The sequence below is a fragment of the Petaurus breviceps genome, unplaced genomic scaffold (assembly GCF_028583685.1).
Source record: "Petaurus breviceps papuanus isolate PSGF00001 unplaced genomic scaffold, PetGlider_PUasm1.0 90779, whole genome shotgun sequence".
In the NCBI taxonomy this organism is placed as follows: Eukaryota; Metazoa; Chordata; class Mammalia; order Diprotodontia; family Petauridae; genus Petaurus; species Petaurus breviceps.
In genome coordinates, this window is record NW_027187344.1 from 11,899,574 (window position 1) to 11,915,836 (window position 16,263).

Consider the following 16,263-nt stretch of genomic DNA (forward strand, 5'->3'; position numbering starts at 1 on the left):
ATATATATATATATATATATATATATATATATATATATATATATATAATCTCATTTTATCTTCTTAACTACCCTAAGATGTAGATGCTGCTAATTATCCCCATTTTAGAGATAAGGAGACTAAGAAAGATTAAGTGACTTGCTCAGGGTCATACAGCTAACAAGTTTCTGAGTTAGGATTCAAGCTCAAGTCTTCTAGACTCCAAAAAACATTGCTGTGAATGAGATGGTCCTTTTCCGTAAACTCTGTTTAGAAAGCAAGTAAGCCTTTTTATTATAAGGGCCTAGGTGAGACAACTTCACAAAAATTATATTGAATCACAGAATGATGATAGAAAAGTTAGCAACCTGGAGATTTCTCCTACTTTATAGAGCAATATAAGAGAAGTGTTAGTTTACAAAATGTTTCATCTCTACAGAAGACAATAGTTTGGCTAATTTAGACTGGGAGCTAAAAAAAATTGCATCTGGGACAGCTAGGTGGCCCAGTGAATAGAGCACTGGCCCTGAAGTCAGGGGGACCTGAGTTCAAATCCAGCCTCAGACACTTGACATTTAACTAGCTGTGTGACCTTGGGCAGGTCACTTAACCCCAATTGCCTTGCCTTCCCCCTTCCAAAATAAATTAATAAATAGATGCCGCTCAAGCCAAGGAGTTTGTTCTATGAAATTATAACTTGTAGAGATAATAATATACTATCTCTTTTTATCCAAGGAATTTGTTTTTCAGTTGTGGGAGGAGAAAAATGGAAAAAAAATAAATTCTTGATAATTGAAAAAAAAATGTTTAGAAAAGCCAAGAAACTTACACTTTAGGGATTTAGCTTAGAGATATGGTACACACAGCTACAATCTTGTATATTTTCCCATCACTTTATCTATATGTCTGATATATATATACTTCCTCTTCCAAGAATTTATTAGTATCCCCTCATCTTCAGCCCTTCTTTAATAGCACATTTACTAAATGAAGGTTTAGTACTAATGCAGAACTTGAACAGGGGAAGATGGGATGAGTAAAACACAACAATGCATCTCCAGATTTTGTAATGTAATGTATTTGCCTATTTTTCTATTTACATTTTTTCACTCTTTTAAAAATTTTCAGTTCTAAATTCTTTCCCTTTTTTCCTTCCCCTATCCATTGAGAAAGCAAGCAATATAATATACAGTATACATACAGCTAGGTGGCATAATGGAGAGAGTACCAGACCTGGAGTCAGGAAGACTCATTCCTCTTTTTGAATTGAAATCTAGCCTCGGACACTTAATAGCAATGTGACCCTGGACAAGTCACTTTACTGTTTGCCTCAGTTTTCTCATTTGTAAAAATGAGCCAGAAAAGAAAATGGTAAATATATTTCCATATTAGCTATGTTGTAGAATAAATAAATAAATAAAAATCAAGGAAAGTAATGGAAATGGAAAAAATATGCTTCAATCTGTATTCAAAGTTTATCAGCTCTCTGAAGGGGAATAGCATATTTCATCATGAGCTTTTTGGAATTGTCATGGATCTTTATATTGATCAGAATATAACTAATAGTCTTTCACAGTTGATTATCATTACAAGATTATTCTTATTGTGTACAGTGTTCTTCTGGTTCTGCTTAGGTTTTTCTGAAATTGTCTTTGTCATTTCTTACAGCTTAATAGTATTCTATTGTAATCATATGCCACAGTTTGTTCAGCTATTCCACAACTAATGGGAATCCCCTCAATTTCCAATTCCTTATCATCACAGAAAAAGTTGCTATAAATACTTTTGTATATATGAGTCCTTTTTATTCTGACATCTTTTTTTTTGCTTTTTGGAGGGCTATTGGGGTTAAGTGACTTGCCCAAAGTCACACAGCTAGTAAGTGTGTCAATCATCTGAAGCCGGATTTGAACTCAGGTCCTCCTGACTCCAGGGCTGAGTGCTCTATTCACTGCACCACCTACCCGCCCCCTTTTCTGATGTCTTTGAGATACAAACCTAATAGTGGTATTGCTGGGTGGTTCCAAATTATTCTCCAGAATGGTTGGATCAGTACACAGCTCAATCAGCAGTGCATTAGCATACTCTCCAGCATTTGTCATTTTCCTTTTCTTTCATCTTAGCCTATCTGATGTGTGTGAGATGGTACCTTAGAGTTGGTTTGATTTGCATTTCTCAAATTTTTAGTGACTTAGAACATATTTTCATATTACTATTCATAGCTTTTATTTCTTTGTCTGAAAACTGCCTTTTCATATCTTTTGACCATTTATAAATTGGGGAATGATGACTCTTTTTTTGGCTCCGTCCTCTATTTGAGAAATAAGACCTTTATTAGAGAAGCTTGCTGTAAAGTTATTTTCCCCCAGTTTCCTTTTTTCCTTCTAATTTTGACTGCATTGGTTTGTTTTTGCAAAACCTTTTTAATTTAATATTATCAAAATTATTAATTTTATATCCTGTGATCCTCTCTGTTTCTTATTTGTTGATAAACTCTTCCCTTATCCATAGATTTGACAGGTAATTAATTTTCCATTCTCTTCAGATTTGCTTATGATACCACCCTTTATGTCTGTCATGTACCCATTTTGACCTTGTCTTGGTATACAGTCTATGTCTATGCCTAATTTCTGCCAGACTGCTCTCCACTTTTCTCAGCAGTTTTTGTCATATAGTGAGTTCTTGCCCCCAAAGCTTGGATCTTTGGGTTTATCAAACACTAGATTACTATAGTCACTTACTTTTATATATTACATACCTAATCTATTCCACTGATCAACCATTCTATTTCTTATCCAGTGCCAGATTATTTTGATTATTACCACTTTGTAGAATTGTTTGAAATCTGGTACTGCTAGTCTGCCTTAACACTTTTTTTGTCATTAATTCCCTTGATATTCTTGACCTTTTGTTCCTCCAGTTGAATTTTGTTATTTTTTTCTAGCTCTATAAAGTAACCTATAGTTTGACTCATGTAGCATTAAATAAGTAAATTAACATAGGTAGAATTAGCTTGGCTTACCCATGTGCAATTAATATTTCTCCAATTATTTAGATCTGTATTTGTATGAAAAGTGTTTTTTAATCGTTCACATAGTTCCTGTGTTTGCCTTTGTGGGTAGACTCCAAGGTATTTTATACTGTCTGCCGTTATTTTAAATGAAATTTCTCTTTCTATTCCTTCCTGCTGGGTTTTGTTGGTAATATATAGAAATACTGATGATTTTTGTGGATTTATTTTGTATCCTGCAACTTTGCTAAAATTTTTTGTTGTTTTACCTAGTTTTATAGTTGTTTCTCTAGATTTCTCTAAGTATACTATCATGTCCTCTGCAGAGTGATAGTTTTGTTTTCTCATTGCCTAGTCTTCTTCCTTTGATTCTTTTTCCTTGGCTTATTGCTATAAGTAGCATTTTTAGTATAATATTAAATATTAATAATGATAATGGACACCCTTGCTTCACCCCTGATCTTATTGAGAAGAGACTTCTAGTTTATTCCCATTATAGATGTCACAACTGGAAAAAACTGAGACCAACATGGTGATCCGTAAATAAGGTGAGGCATTTATTCAGGGTCAGGGAATTGCACTTTGGGACAGCTTGCTGCCTTTTCATAGGGGGATGTCTGGGGAGGGAGGGAAGAAAGGTGATCCCTTTAGGGTTTAGTCATGGGAATCAGGAGAGTATACCCAGGATACATGGAGCAGCTGAGTTCCTTAAGGGAGTGTTGCAGAACTGTCTTTGTGATTATCTCTGTCCTGGAACAGGGTAGTAGTTAGAAACAGCTGAGGTATGCGGGAGTCTTCTTGGGGACATTTAGAAACTACTGGTCAGAGCAGAGATTCCCAGGGATTGGCCTTGAGGGGTCAGGGGAACAGTTAGAAACTGCTGTTCAGAACAGTGTAAGGGCCCAGTGATTCCTAGGGGTTAACATTGATAATGCTTGCTCTTGCTTTTAGATAGATACTACTTATCATTTTAAGGAAAACACCATTTATTCCTATGCTTTCTAGAATTTTTAATAGGAGTGGGTGTTGTAGTTTGTCAAAAGAAAAAAAAACCTTTCATCATCCATTAATATAATCATAGGTTTTTTGTTGGTTTTGTTTTTGATATGATCAGTTATACTTCTAATAATTGAACTGGCCCTGCATTCCTGGTATAAATATCACCTGGTAATCATCTTTGTGATAAATTGCTGTTGTTTCCTTGCTGGTATTTTATTTAAAATTTTTATATCAATAGTCATATGTCTGTGTTCTTCGACTAGGAACCATCATGTTAGTGTTGTATTGTCCCTACCAGGTTACCAACTGTTCCTCCTCAATTTGTTTTTTCCCAGTTCTTTCCAGGTATGTTAAAAATAGCTCCAAAATATGCCACACCTGCAGCCCAGGTTAAAGAAGTCAGTTTATGACACTAAGGTAAACTTTCAAATTCAGTGGTGGCCACCTTGAAGTGGCAGTCACAGGGCCTTCTTGTGTTCAGTGCCACCATGTCAGACTTCATAGATTGTCCTTTTCTTGTGCAACCATGACATACCATTCTGCCCACTTATTCTGGCTCAGGGAAGAGGCAGGAAGTCAGGTATGTCTCCAACTGTGTGGAGAAAAGGAAAAGCATCCTCCCTGCCTTCAGCCCCAAACTGAAGTTTCTTCATTTAAATTATATTTGCCTCAGTAGACACTGGCCCTTATTTGTAGAGTTATAAACCACCTAATTTGGGATAAAGTATGTATGAGACTAGGCAACTCAGTAAACTGAAACCTCACCATTCTATTCCAATCATTGCAACTTGGCAGACAAAATTATAGTTGCACACTTAGAAAAAGCTATTAAAGAAGTAATTCTTTAATTCAGCAATCTCTGATTACAAAATAAAGAAATTTGCCCATAGACCATGTTGTAATTTAAACATTTTTAACTTAGCAGTTGAACAATTCTCACATTCAAGAAAAAAATAGGCTCATTTCTGGCTTTTGTGCCTAAGATAGAGGCACAGTGAAAAACATGTGGACCCCACACTTTGACATGTATGATGGGGCCTGTGGTTTTCATCTGTCATCTTCTTTTGACAAGTTGGAGCTTGATGTTTCAAATCTTTGGATTTTTTTGCCCTCTTTTCTATGTGGTTTATATGATTTATGAAAGATACCGTACAATAGTCAACGAACTAGCACAGAAGGTGGGTTTGTTTTTTTCAGTACTGTCATTTAGCCCATGGGATGCAAGGTATCCCAGGTGCTGTGACACTATTGAAAATAGGTGTTATCCTTATCACACCTTAAGGAAATTAGAGGTAATAAGCAAATACCTATACGAACACAAAGATGACTTAGTCTTTGTAAAAAGCAGGGTAGGACAAGCTGATATCAAGGAAACCCTAAGTGTGTTTAGTGTTTTGAGAACTGGCAAGTGGGATGATCTGTAGCTCTTCCTTGTACATTACCCAGTACTGTCTTAGGGACTGTAGAGGACATAAAAATCTAAAAGGCAAAATTCCTGCCTTTTTAAAAGTTTGTAATCCTGTTCAGCAAATGAGATTACTTCTCATGAAATACTTACGCAAAGGGGACATGATGGGAGTCTTCAAATATTTCAGGGGAGGAGAGATTAGAACAGTTCTGTATAGTCACAAAGGGTGGAATTTCCAAAGAGCTTGATTTCAGGAAAAACTTCCAAACAGAGCTGTTCAGAAATGGATTGGACTGTGTAAAGGGAAGGGAAGACTGGGAATGAAGAAGGAAATAAGCAATTATTTAGAAACTGTTATGTGCCCGCACTGTACTATGTACTTTTTACAAATAGTTTCTCATTTGATCCTCACAACAACCCTGAGAATTAGGTACTATTTTTATCCCCATTTTACAGTTGAAGAAACTGAGGCAAGTGACTTTTGCTTGCCCGGTTTCCTTTAGTTAGTAAGTGTAGTAAAGCGAAGAACTTCATTCACAAGAGACAAGGTTTCCTGTCTGAAGTAATGTGGGAAGTTAGCTGATTAAAAAAAAAAAACAATTCCATGTTGATAGTGAAGGGACTTTGGCAGTCTAGATATGTTTATTAATATGCAAATTTTGTGTGAGGATGAGTTGGCTCAGCCCTTATTTTAACAGTTCAGTATACACAGTTAATTCTTGGTTTCCTTAATTCTTGTTAATTTTTCTTAACCAAGTTTCCATTTCTTAGATTGTATAAAATAAATGCCTCTCCTACTGATAATAGCTCCTAATAAATCCCAGTATTTGGGAATAAATTTGTGGAGATCAGCAAAGATTATCACGCCAATATTCCAACCAAAAGTTGATTCGACCTAGAAACTCCCTCAATAACCATCTTCTTTCCTTGCAAAAATGTCTTTCCAACTTACTTATAACTTCCACAGTTTCAACCCTCAGCACAAATTTTATTCCCCTGCTCTTCTCTCTTACTCCATCTTTCCTTCCTCAGGCATAGTCAAGCTTTGTACTACCTGGTTACTTAAACTATACCCAAGGAATCTCCAATTCAGTAAACCTTGCTACATCTTTCACCTTTTTCTTACCTTTACACGAATCAATTCTACAAGCAAGAATGAGCTTTTATACTTCTCTGGTAATTTTAGACTACTTTTCTTATTTCTTTGGCAGGCAATTGGGGTTAAGTGACTTGCCCAAAGTCACACGGCTAATAAGTGTTTCAAGTGTCTGAGGCCGCATTTGAACTCAGGTCCTCCTGACTCCAGGGTTGGTGCTCTATTCACTGTGCCACATAGCCACCCCTAGACTACTTTTTAATGCTACCTTCACTCAATAACTTCTCCCTCTACAATCTGTCTTCCAGCCCTACCTAAGGGTACAGTCCTTAACTAAGACTTTTGCCAGATTGTCCATGCTACTTAGGTAACTTGAGAGTCCAGTACTCTACAACATTTTGTAAACATCTTCATTGATTGGCTACAAAATTACACGGTTGCAGTGAACATAGTTGAGATTCCCTTCTGGGCTACCCTACCACAAATTACAATACAGGGGGAAGATAGAAATCAAAATACAAGAAGATAAGCACTCTAATTGTATGTGTGTATAGGTCATACATGTTATATGTACAGGTTCTACATATTACATATATTATAATTTTATGTGTGTGTGTATATATACACAGACACACACACATAGATGGATAGATAGCATGTGTGTAAAATGTAGGTACATAAATTGTGTAGACTGTGTCAAGAAGTAAGGCATGTTAGGTAAGTACTAATGAACCCTCAATGCATCTTCAATGTTTTGAGATGTTATGAGTGGAACTCGTATTCATTTGGTCTATATACCTTTATGTCAAGACTAGAAGCAGTTAGATTAATTAAAGAATTTACTATATGTCCAGTACTGTGCTATTAGTATTGAAAGAAATAGAAGTATAAGACTTAATTCGTCCACCCCAAGAAACTTAGATTCTATAATCAACAATATTTAAGACCTACTATATTTAGTACTTCAGAAATCTAGAAGTAGGCCTTCTAGAAGTTTATTCAGTGATACCTTGGTTCCTGTGTCATCATATTATATAGCGTACAAATTGGGATGTATAAGAAGTGATCCAATATAGAGACAGAAGACAAACTTGCAATTTAAAAAATTGGTGTTGTTTTTAGCCAGTTGCTCTTACTGTTTGTTACCATGTGACTAGGTCAGATGTATTTGGTTGTTTTTTTTTAATTGCTTTTGATTGGCTTTGAACCCAGGAACGAAAGAGTTGTGGAGTTTGGTTTTAGTTCCACTGTATCCCCTGTGCTTAGCATATAAAAGCAAAAGCTGTATCCTTTAAGTCTTTATTCAATATTTTTGGGTTTTGTCCTCATATTTCTTACCCTTGACTGAATAGATGTCTGGATTCTGAAAAGTGGAAAAGGACTTTAATTTATGGTTGTTTAGACTTTTTCTCTTCATCTGTGAAAATGTCTAATAGAGGTCCTTAAAGGAAGGTCCTGTTGAAGGGAACAGTAAGTTTGAAATGTGCTGGTGTGAGGACAATACCAGAGGCTGAGAATGATTGAAGTTTTTTTTAGGAGATAGAGATTTAAATCTGGGAAGTAGAGACTAAAATGCAAATAATATTTTGAGAAATATATGCAAATGTAGTCACTTGAAGTTGGCTTATCAGTATCATCATTAAATAACTTAGCACTCACATTTCCCTGGACCATAGTCAGTATTTGGCTTGGCTGGAAGGAAAGATCCTACTTTGACAAAAAGACCTGTCTGACAAGTCATTTGTATTGGGAGAGGCAGTGTCAGATATGTCATCTCTGAAGTGCCTTCTACGAAACACCATCTTACTTAGGTTTCATTCACATCAACTATATTGGTTCCATGTGTGCCGTGGATCGCCACATAACTTGGAGATCACCTTGCATTCTTGAAGGCTTTGCCACTGGAGTACAGGCTCTGGCAGGCCCTACAAAATCGTTGATTATGAGCCTTGTTATGAATTGTTGGCCCCAAAGTGATTTTCCCTAAGCAAAGCTTTGACCATGTCCCTCTCCTGCTTAGCAGACTCTAATGGGTGGCTCCCTGTTGACTCTAGGATAAAATATAAATTCTGCTTCTCTTTATGGCTTCATTATGCAGTTCTCCTTTTGACTCTCTGGCCAAATTGGTCTTCTTTCTGTTCCTCACTCCCAGCACTCCATCTCCCATCTCCCCTACCTTTGTACTGGCAGCCCCATGGGACTAGAACATGCTCTGCCATCACCTCTTTTTCATTAAATCTCTTCAAGATACAGCTTAAATGCTCCTTTCTACTAACAATTGTGTCTCAGTCTCTGCCTCTCTTGGCTTGCCTCTCCCCGCCTCCGCCAGCTTTCCAAGAGGTCTTTGAGGTTAAAAGTATTTTCATAATAACACTAAGACGTTTTTCCCCCTAATATGATAAATATCAATGGATATAATACATACAAAGAAAAGCTCTGTGGGTCTTGACACCAGAAAGTTTGAAAACCACTGTTCTACATGATACTTTTCCTTGTCCTATCCCAACTGCTGGAGCTTCCCTAGCTATATATGTTACTATCTTGCATTAAAAATTTTTATTCTGCATATACTTTTATGTACATTGCCTCCCTTCATAGAATGTAAATTCCTTGAGGTATAGATTGTTTAATTATTTATATTTTCATCCCCATTGCCTGGTTCATAGTAGACATATGCTCAATAAATATTTCTTAATTGATGGGTTGATTTCCAGAAAATTCGTTACCAGATGATTAGTGTTGTTTATAACAACAACTCATGAGACTCTACTAAGATGTGGAGGGATTTCAGTCTGCATTGGTGGAAAAAACAACCTCACTGCAATCAGTTAAATTTGTGATTCCTTGTGGCTTCTGGCTTGTAATGCCACCATGCCCTATTTTTCTTTTTAGTTTAGTTTTTTGGGGGGGAGGGGGGAGAGGATTGCCCTTTTTTTTTTACGTTTTTTGATGCCTTTTGCTTTTATATCTCAGTAATTTCTGGACATTCTCTAGTCCCCACATCATCCTCTTTCCAGTGAACCTGTAACAAAGGAAAAAATAGGCAAACAAAATATTCTGCACCGGGATTCCCCCACTTGTGCAATGAAAGGAAGGAAATGTAATCCTTCATCTTTTCTCTGGGGCCAAGTTCTTGTAATTTTATATAGTACTTTTTCCCTGTTTAGCTTTTGGGCAACTTCCAAGCCTATCAATCAATTAAGTATTTGTTATATAACACCAGACATAGTCTCTGACCCCTTCTTCCCTAAAACTAGGTTATAGGCTGGGAGGTAGAGAAGATTGAGGTTTTTGTACAAGGAGTCTTTAACGTATCATGAAATCAAACTTTAGTAAATTCTCCCTGGAAAGCAGTGAAAAATACAGAAGATGACAAGGAAACCTTCTTGAGGCATTTCTTTGGGGGCCAAAAAATTCTAAAATTGCAGAGTGTGAGACCTGGAAGAGAAATTAGAAATCATCTTAATTTTATAAATCAAAGGATTGAGTTAAAGTAACTTTCTTACCATCACCCAGCACTTAAGTGGCAGAGTGAAGGATAGAAGAATTCAGCTTTTCTGATTTCCAGTTTCATCTTTTCTCTTTCTACTACAGTCCACAGGTTCAAGTAGCAGTTTATATTATATTAAAAACCCATATTTAAGAGCTTTCATTTATGAGGCCAATAAAAATGACCCATATAATTGTTTGAAGTAGTTTTGCACCTTATACCTTTGGCATTCAGGTGCTTCTGGGAAAAGCTTCTCTTTTGATGCAGCCTATTAGTCTGATTATGAGATATTCAGCCACACAGTTTAAACTGCTACTTGAACATTTTTACAATCTACAAAATTCTCATCTTGTCTTCTTTCAGTGAAGAGGCTTTTCAGAGAATTCTAGAGAGATGCTGATGTACAGTACTTTACTTAAGATGGTTTATTGTATAGTAGGTAGAAGAAGAAAATAATATTTTCATAAAGATGCACAGAATAATCCCTAAACATAATTTTGGTCAGTCCTTTCAAACTGTCTTCACCTAGCTCTTTATTTGATGTTAACAAGTAGGAAAATGATCTCAGCTTTTCTTTTCCCCCAACCTTCATAACTTAGGCAGGTTGTAATTGGCAATGAAGACAGGCTGCCATAAGGAAAAGATGGAAGCCTGGATAACTTGTTTCTAAATCAAAAGTTTTTGTAATAAGTACTTTTAGAAAGAATTAAACTCAGGGCAGCTAGGTGGTACAGTGAATAGAGCACCGGCCCTGGAGTCAGGAGGACCTGGGTTCAAATGTAGCCTAAGACACTTAACACAAAAACTGTGTGACCTTGGACAAGTCATTTAACCCCAGTTGCCCTACCTTCCCTCCTCCAAAAAGGAAAAAAAAAAAGAATTAAACTCAAGCTTCATTGATTATTTTTAACTTGTAACCCTACTATTAGTGACAAAGAACTGGCATCTTTTCCACTCTCTATTAACATCCCCAACTCATCTAGGAATCTGTATTTTGCCCTGGATTTGAAATTTCTCTCTCTTTTATTGACTTATCTTTCTTTCTTTCCTATTTCATTATTTTGTGTGCTCTGTAGCTCAGTAGGGTGGAGTAATTGGGATCCTAAGAATTGTCATACTGAGCCAGAGCAACTGATTCCTTCAAAGTTAGTATCCTTTAAGTAAATTTTGTTATTAAGTACATTCCTGTTAATCACACTTTAGGGAAGATAGACTTGGAGAAGAGAAAGGATTGAAGTGGATTCCATATGAAAACATTTTCTTGTAGATTTGGACATTTCTTATGGATTTCAAAAAAAAAATGGAAGAAGAGTAAGCCTTAATATTACATGCCAGTTAGCAGATCCCTAGCAAAATCTAGGATGTATTATTAAAGAGATGGTTAGCGAATGTCTTGAAAAGGAATCAGAGATCACAAAAAGTTAACATGGCTTTAACCAGGACAAGTCTTGCCAGACTGATGAGTTGGAAGGGACCTCAGCAGCCATCCAGTCCCACCAACCCATCCCTAAAATAAAGAATTCATTCTCCAAAGACACTCAATATGGATCATCCAGCTGTTTCTTGGAGATCTCCAACAGGGGGCAAATTATGGTTCATTTTGCCTTTGGATACCTCTAATTGTTAGGAAGTTTTTCCCAGCACCAAACTTTGCCACTTTGCAATTTTCCATTACTCCTCATTCTGTCCTTTGGATTCAAACAGAGCAAATGTAATACTTCTTCCATGTGGCAACCTTTCAAGTACTTCAAAAAATTATCTTCCCTTTCTTGATTCTTCTGTTTTCCCCAGCTAAGCATCCACCATGCTACTCAAAGAAAGGTTATTACGATGGTTTATTGTCCACTTGGAAGGAGTAGCTCTCTGGCAGAGTGCCCCAAATATCTGTGCCTGAATCTGTCATAGCGTTTTTATCAATAGTTTGTCAAAGACATAGATGACTTACCAAATTTGCAGATAAGCCAAAGCTTATAATGAGCTAATAACATTAGATAATAAGTCAAGATCAAAAAAGCTATTGACAGGCTAGTACATTGGTGTAAATCTAATAGGGTGATAATAAGGATACATGTAAGACATTAGTCTTAGACTTGAGTTTTAAAAAATAACTGCCAAGTTATTTTATATGGGTCTAACCATGTCCCCTCATTTTGTCTGAAAAAGATCTGGGGGTTTTAGTGACATCTGCCCTCAGACACTTACTAATTGTGTGACCTTGGGCAAGTCACTTCACCGTCTTTGCTTCAGTTTCCTCATCTATAAAATGAGTTGGAGGAAAAAATGGCAAAACACTCCAGTATCTTTGCCAAAAAAACCCCAAATGGAGTCACAGACAGTCGAATACGATTGAAAACAAGTGAACACAAAGACAGTAGATTACCTTGAGTTTCTCTTTTTTTTTTTTTCATTTTACTCATAAGCACTCTTCCATAACCATTAAGGAGTGACTCAAAAGTCCTAAAAATTGGCCTTTTGTTTTTTCCACATACTATTTCCCAATATTCTTTTACCTTATTGTATTAGATCCTTCCTTGTCACAAAGGAAAACAGTTAAGCAAAGGGGGGATTATTTCTGACAATGAGCATATATGATAAATCACGATACTATGTAGTTTTTGCTCCAAGTTCCCTGTAGCTAATGGTTCCTACCAGGGACATTTCCCAGAACATCTTTCTACTTGGTTAGCTCAAGTCATTAAAACCCAGGACTGCCCAGCTTTACTTGTCATATGATCATGGACTCCAAGCTTGAAACTGCTTTATGGTCGTGTACCTTGACCTTGAATTTCCCATGTCCCTTCCATGCCTAGAGCTCAGGGATTGTATGAGCCACACAAAGCTGAGGAGAAACTAGATGTCTTTCTTTGGTTTGCTGCTTATGTGAATTTGAAAAGGAACATGACCCTAATCTTCTTAAGAATAAAGACATTCTCCCCTGCTATCACTACATAGGAAGTTGTGGAGAGAATGGAGGCAGTCTCCAGAAGAATTGTCTGAGACTACTGATTACATCTTTTTGTCTGAGCCAGAGGAGAAAGGAGGAGTCTCTGCCAGGTGTTTCTCCACACCTTCTTTGTAGCTGCTCTCTGTGAGGTGTAATCTTCCCAGTCCCCGTGGGCTGTAGTTCCTTATCCAACATTGTGCAATAACAGGAAAATGCAGGATAGCCTGGAGTTTGGACTAAGCCTGGAAGCCCTATCGGTCACCACCAGGTCAGTGCTTCCATGCTCCGGACCATAGTTTCCTGAATAGAGTGCTCCCATAAACTGTGAGCAATAATAGCATGAACTTCAGTTCTGGTATTGCTGAGGAATCCTCCCTCAGCTTTACTGTCATGATTTTGGAGGACCCTATCCTTTCATGTGCTTCCAGTCATAATTGTATTGATAATTGACCTTTTATTTCTTCAGTTTGCTCCTGTGATTTTACTGCTGTAGGGAATTCCTGGTATGGAAACTCCACTTGGCAGACAGACAACTCCTCTGTGATTGATTGTCTTGGGTTAAGTGACTTGCTCAGGATCAAAAACTAGTGAAAGGCAAAGGTGAGGTTTGAACCTAGGTCTTCAAGGGTCTTACATAGATACTAGGGACTTATGCTTACTCTTCTGTGTGTCTATACAAAGGATTTGAAAACCATTTGGATCATAGGTGAATTAGAGGATTTAGAGCTGAGGAAGGGACTGGAGAAAGATCGATTAAACTGAGCCTCTTATTTTCTAGATGAGAAAACTGAGGCTCTGAAAGGTTAGGTTAAATGACTTGCACAAAGCTCCCTGAGAGTGAGCTCTGTGGCCCTGGAGCCTCTGGCCTCAAGTACTTGGTGCTTTTCTTTGTACCAAAACTGCTTCCTGGCTAGAGAAGTGCTGCTCTAGGGATGGGGATATTAAAGTTGGTTTGAGGGAAATAATAGGCAGTGTAACACCCATGATTTATATTAAAGAGATCTGCCCTTATTCCATGATCTGTTAGTATTCAAGTCAGTAGAAGCAAGATTTTTTGTTGTTGTCAGTTGTTAGTCAAGACTGACTCTTCATAACACTATTTGAGGTTTTCTTGGCAGAAATACTGGAGTGGATTGCCATTTCCTTTTCCAGTGGAGTAAGGCAAACAGAGGTTAAGTGATTTGCCCAGGGTCACACAACAAGTGTCTGAGGAGAGATTTGAACTCAGGTCTTCCTGCCTCCAGGCCCTCCTCTATCTACTAAATCACTTAGCTGCCTCTAGAAGCAAGCTAGCATATAACAAACACAATTCTAGGCAGATAATTAAATTTATGTCCTTTGGAGACAGTGACTAAGGTTTGAGACTGAACTATTTTATAACAACCAACTGTTCTCTGGAAAGACCTGCTGTTCAGCTGATGGAACACAAGAAGTTGGAGTTTCTCTGGTTCATAGGATTCTAGCTGCTGGTCAGGAGAAACTATGAATATAAAGAAAAGACGTTGGTGAAACCAAGTGCAGAAAAGGGAGATGGAAGCTAAAACCCAGTGTAAACTGTATCTGTTTTGGTTAATGGATTCCCCATGGTACTCACTTTATGTTCCAGCCTTTTCCAAAATGTTTGTGAGGGAGCTTTTCTAGAGGAAGAGGTAACTAACTGTTGTGTGCTGCCACTTCATCATATAGTATAAAATTTTCCTTTCTGAACTGTATTCAAGAAAACTACCCAACCATATGAGATTGGCAGAACCAACCTTCACTTCTATAATGGTAAATGAAACTGGGACTTTCAAGCCTTTGTACTTGGTTAATGTTCTAGTTGCAGGGTTGGAAAACAGGTTTGAAATGGCCTAGAAACACTGATGTCTAAGACTGGCAGTTAAGATTCGTAGATTTTTTTTTTAATTGGTTCTGTCACTGAGTTTTTGAGTGGCAATGATCAAATTAAAATTCTCTGAACTATACACTTGGCATGTTACTTGGCATGTTATTTGATGAAAAGTCCTTATTGGACATAAGGCCAAGAAGAGAAATGAAAGATGGAAGTTTAAACAAGTGACATTTCCTGAAGTTGAAAAGTATCAATCAGCATGCAACCCCAGAATGCCCCCTGGTTAAAAAAGACCCCTTGCAGTGAATCAACCACTTGGATCTCAGTAGTAGTTCTGTCACAAGTTCATTTCACATTACATTGTAAACTGAGAAACTGGCCATGATTCTATCAAGATAGCACCCTGGTCCTTTGTAGACCTTGAACCCTGTGCCTAGAAAAAGGTGACTTGGCTGAGTTGTAGAGGCAGTCCTTGGAGACGAAGCAGTTAAAGCTGGCAGAGGAGTGTAGAGGAAATTGAATAAACCAGAGACAGCACAGCTCATGATTACCATGAGATTAAACCATTCCTTTCAGACTACAGGTGAAGACAGCAAACAGTACTGCTGTGACTCTGTCTGGACTTTGACTTATTCTCTCCTTCACTCCCAGTTTTATGCTGGAAGAAACTGAGCTTGGTGTTTCTGAGATCAGTTCAGGTGAAAGAAACTGGCTAAAAGTAGCCAACTGCCAAATTATTATCTGTAAGTATAAATTCTTTTGGGGGAAGGGTGGTGGGAAGGGAGGAGAGCCCGAAGGGCGGGGTGCTTGGACAGGGGAGAATGTGTGTGCTCAGAGTGCTACTGAAGAGAAAATAGGCCAGATAGAAGGTCTATTAACTGAAAAACCAAGTGGAAAAAAGAATATCCAAAATACCATAAAATGTGATTCAGTTCCTGTACTCTGGTAAATATTTTTCTAATTTTTTTCCTTGTAATAAGTAATTAGGCTGATAGGAATCCTGTGGTGGTAGGAATGGGATCAAGAAGAAATCCCAACCACTAACCTCAGCTATGTTGAACTTTCCCACATTGTATTTCTAACCAGGAAAGGAAGGACTAGGATCTTCCTCCAACCCAACCTCCTAGAATATAGCTTGTCCCAGAAGTTTTAGTGCACATTGAAGCTTTAATGGCTTAAAATTGCACTAAGACTTCTGGAATACCCTGTATTGCAGTAGTCTGTTGCATAAAGTTGACGTGTTAAGTGTTTTGTCTTAGAAAGACTGTGTAAGAATCAGTATGTAAATGTGTTAACTGGTTGCCTAATAACAGACTTTCAAAATAGTTTATCACTTTGCAGCAGCAGTAAGGTGTTATATTTCCCTTGTTATCCCTGGGTGACTGAACAGAAATTTGTGTTCATTTGCAATTTATGAAAATGATAGAATTGAGAATGGGAATGATAGATCTAGTAGAGAAAATAGTGGTGGAATATAGAGGGGGAAAGACGATATTTTCGAGAAAT

At 37.4% G+C, this 16,263-nt stretch overlaps 1 protein-coding gene across 5 annotated transcripts in view; it reads left to right on the forward strand.

The window, feature by feature from the left end:
* SLC31A1 (solute carrier family 31 member 1) overlaps positions 1 to 16,263 on the forward strand; it is a 35,621-nt gene that overhangs the window by 8,108 nt on the left and 11,250 nt on the right. For 2 of the 5 annotated variants that reach the window (XM_069069571.1, XM_069069570.1), the window contains exon 2: positions 15,409 to 15,500. The exons of 2 other annotated variants lie outside the window; for them this stretch is intronic. The gene's annotated coding sequence lies outside the window, so the exon portion shown is untranslated. Of the gene's footprint in view, positions 1 to 14,532; positions 14,697 to 15,408; positions 15,501 to 16,263 lie in introns of all 5 variants that reach the window. One more of the 5 variants, XM_069069572.1, reaches the window with a different exon arrangement.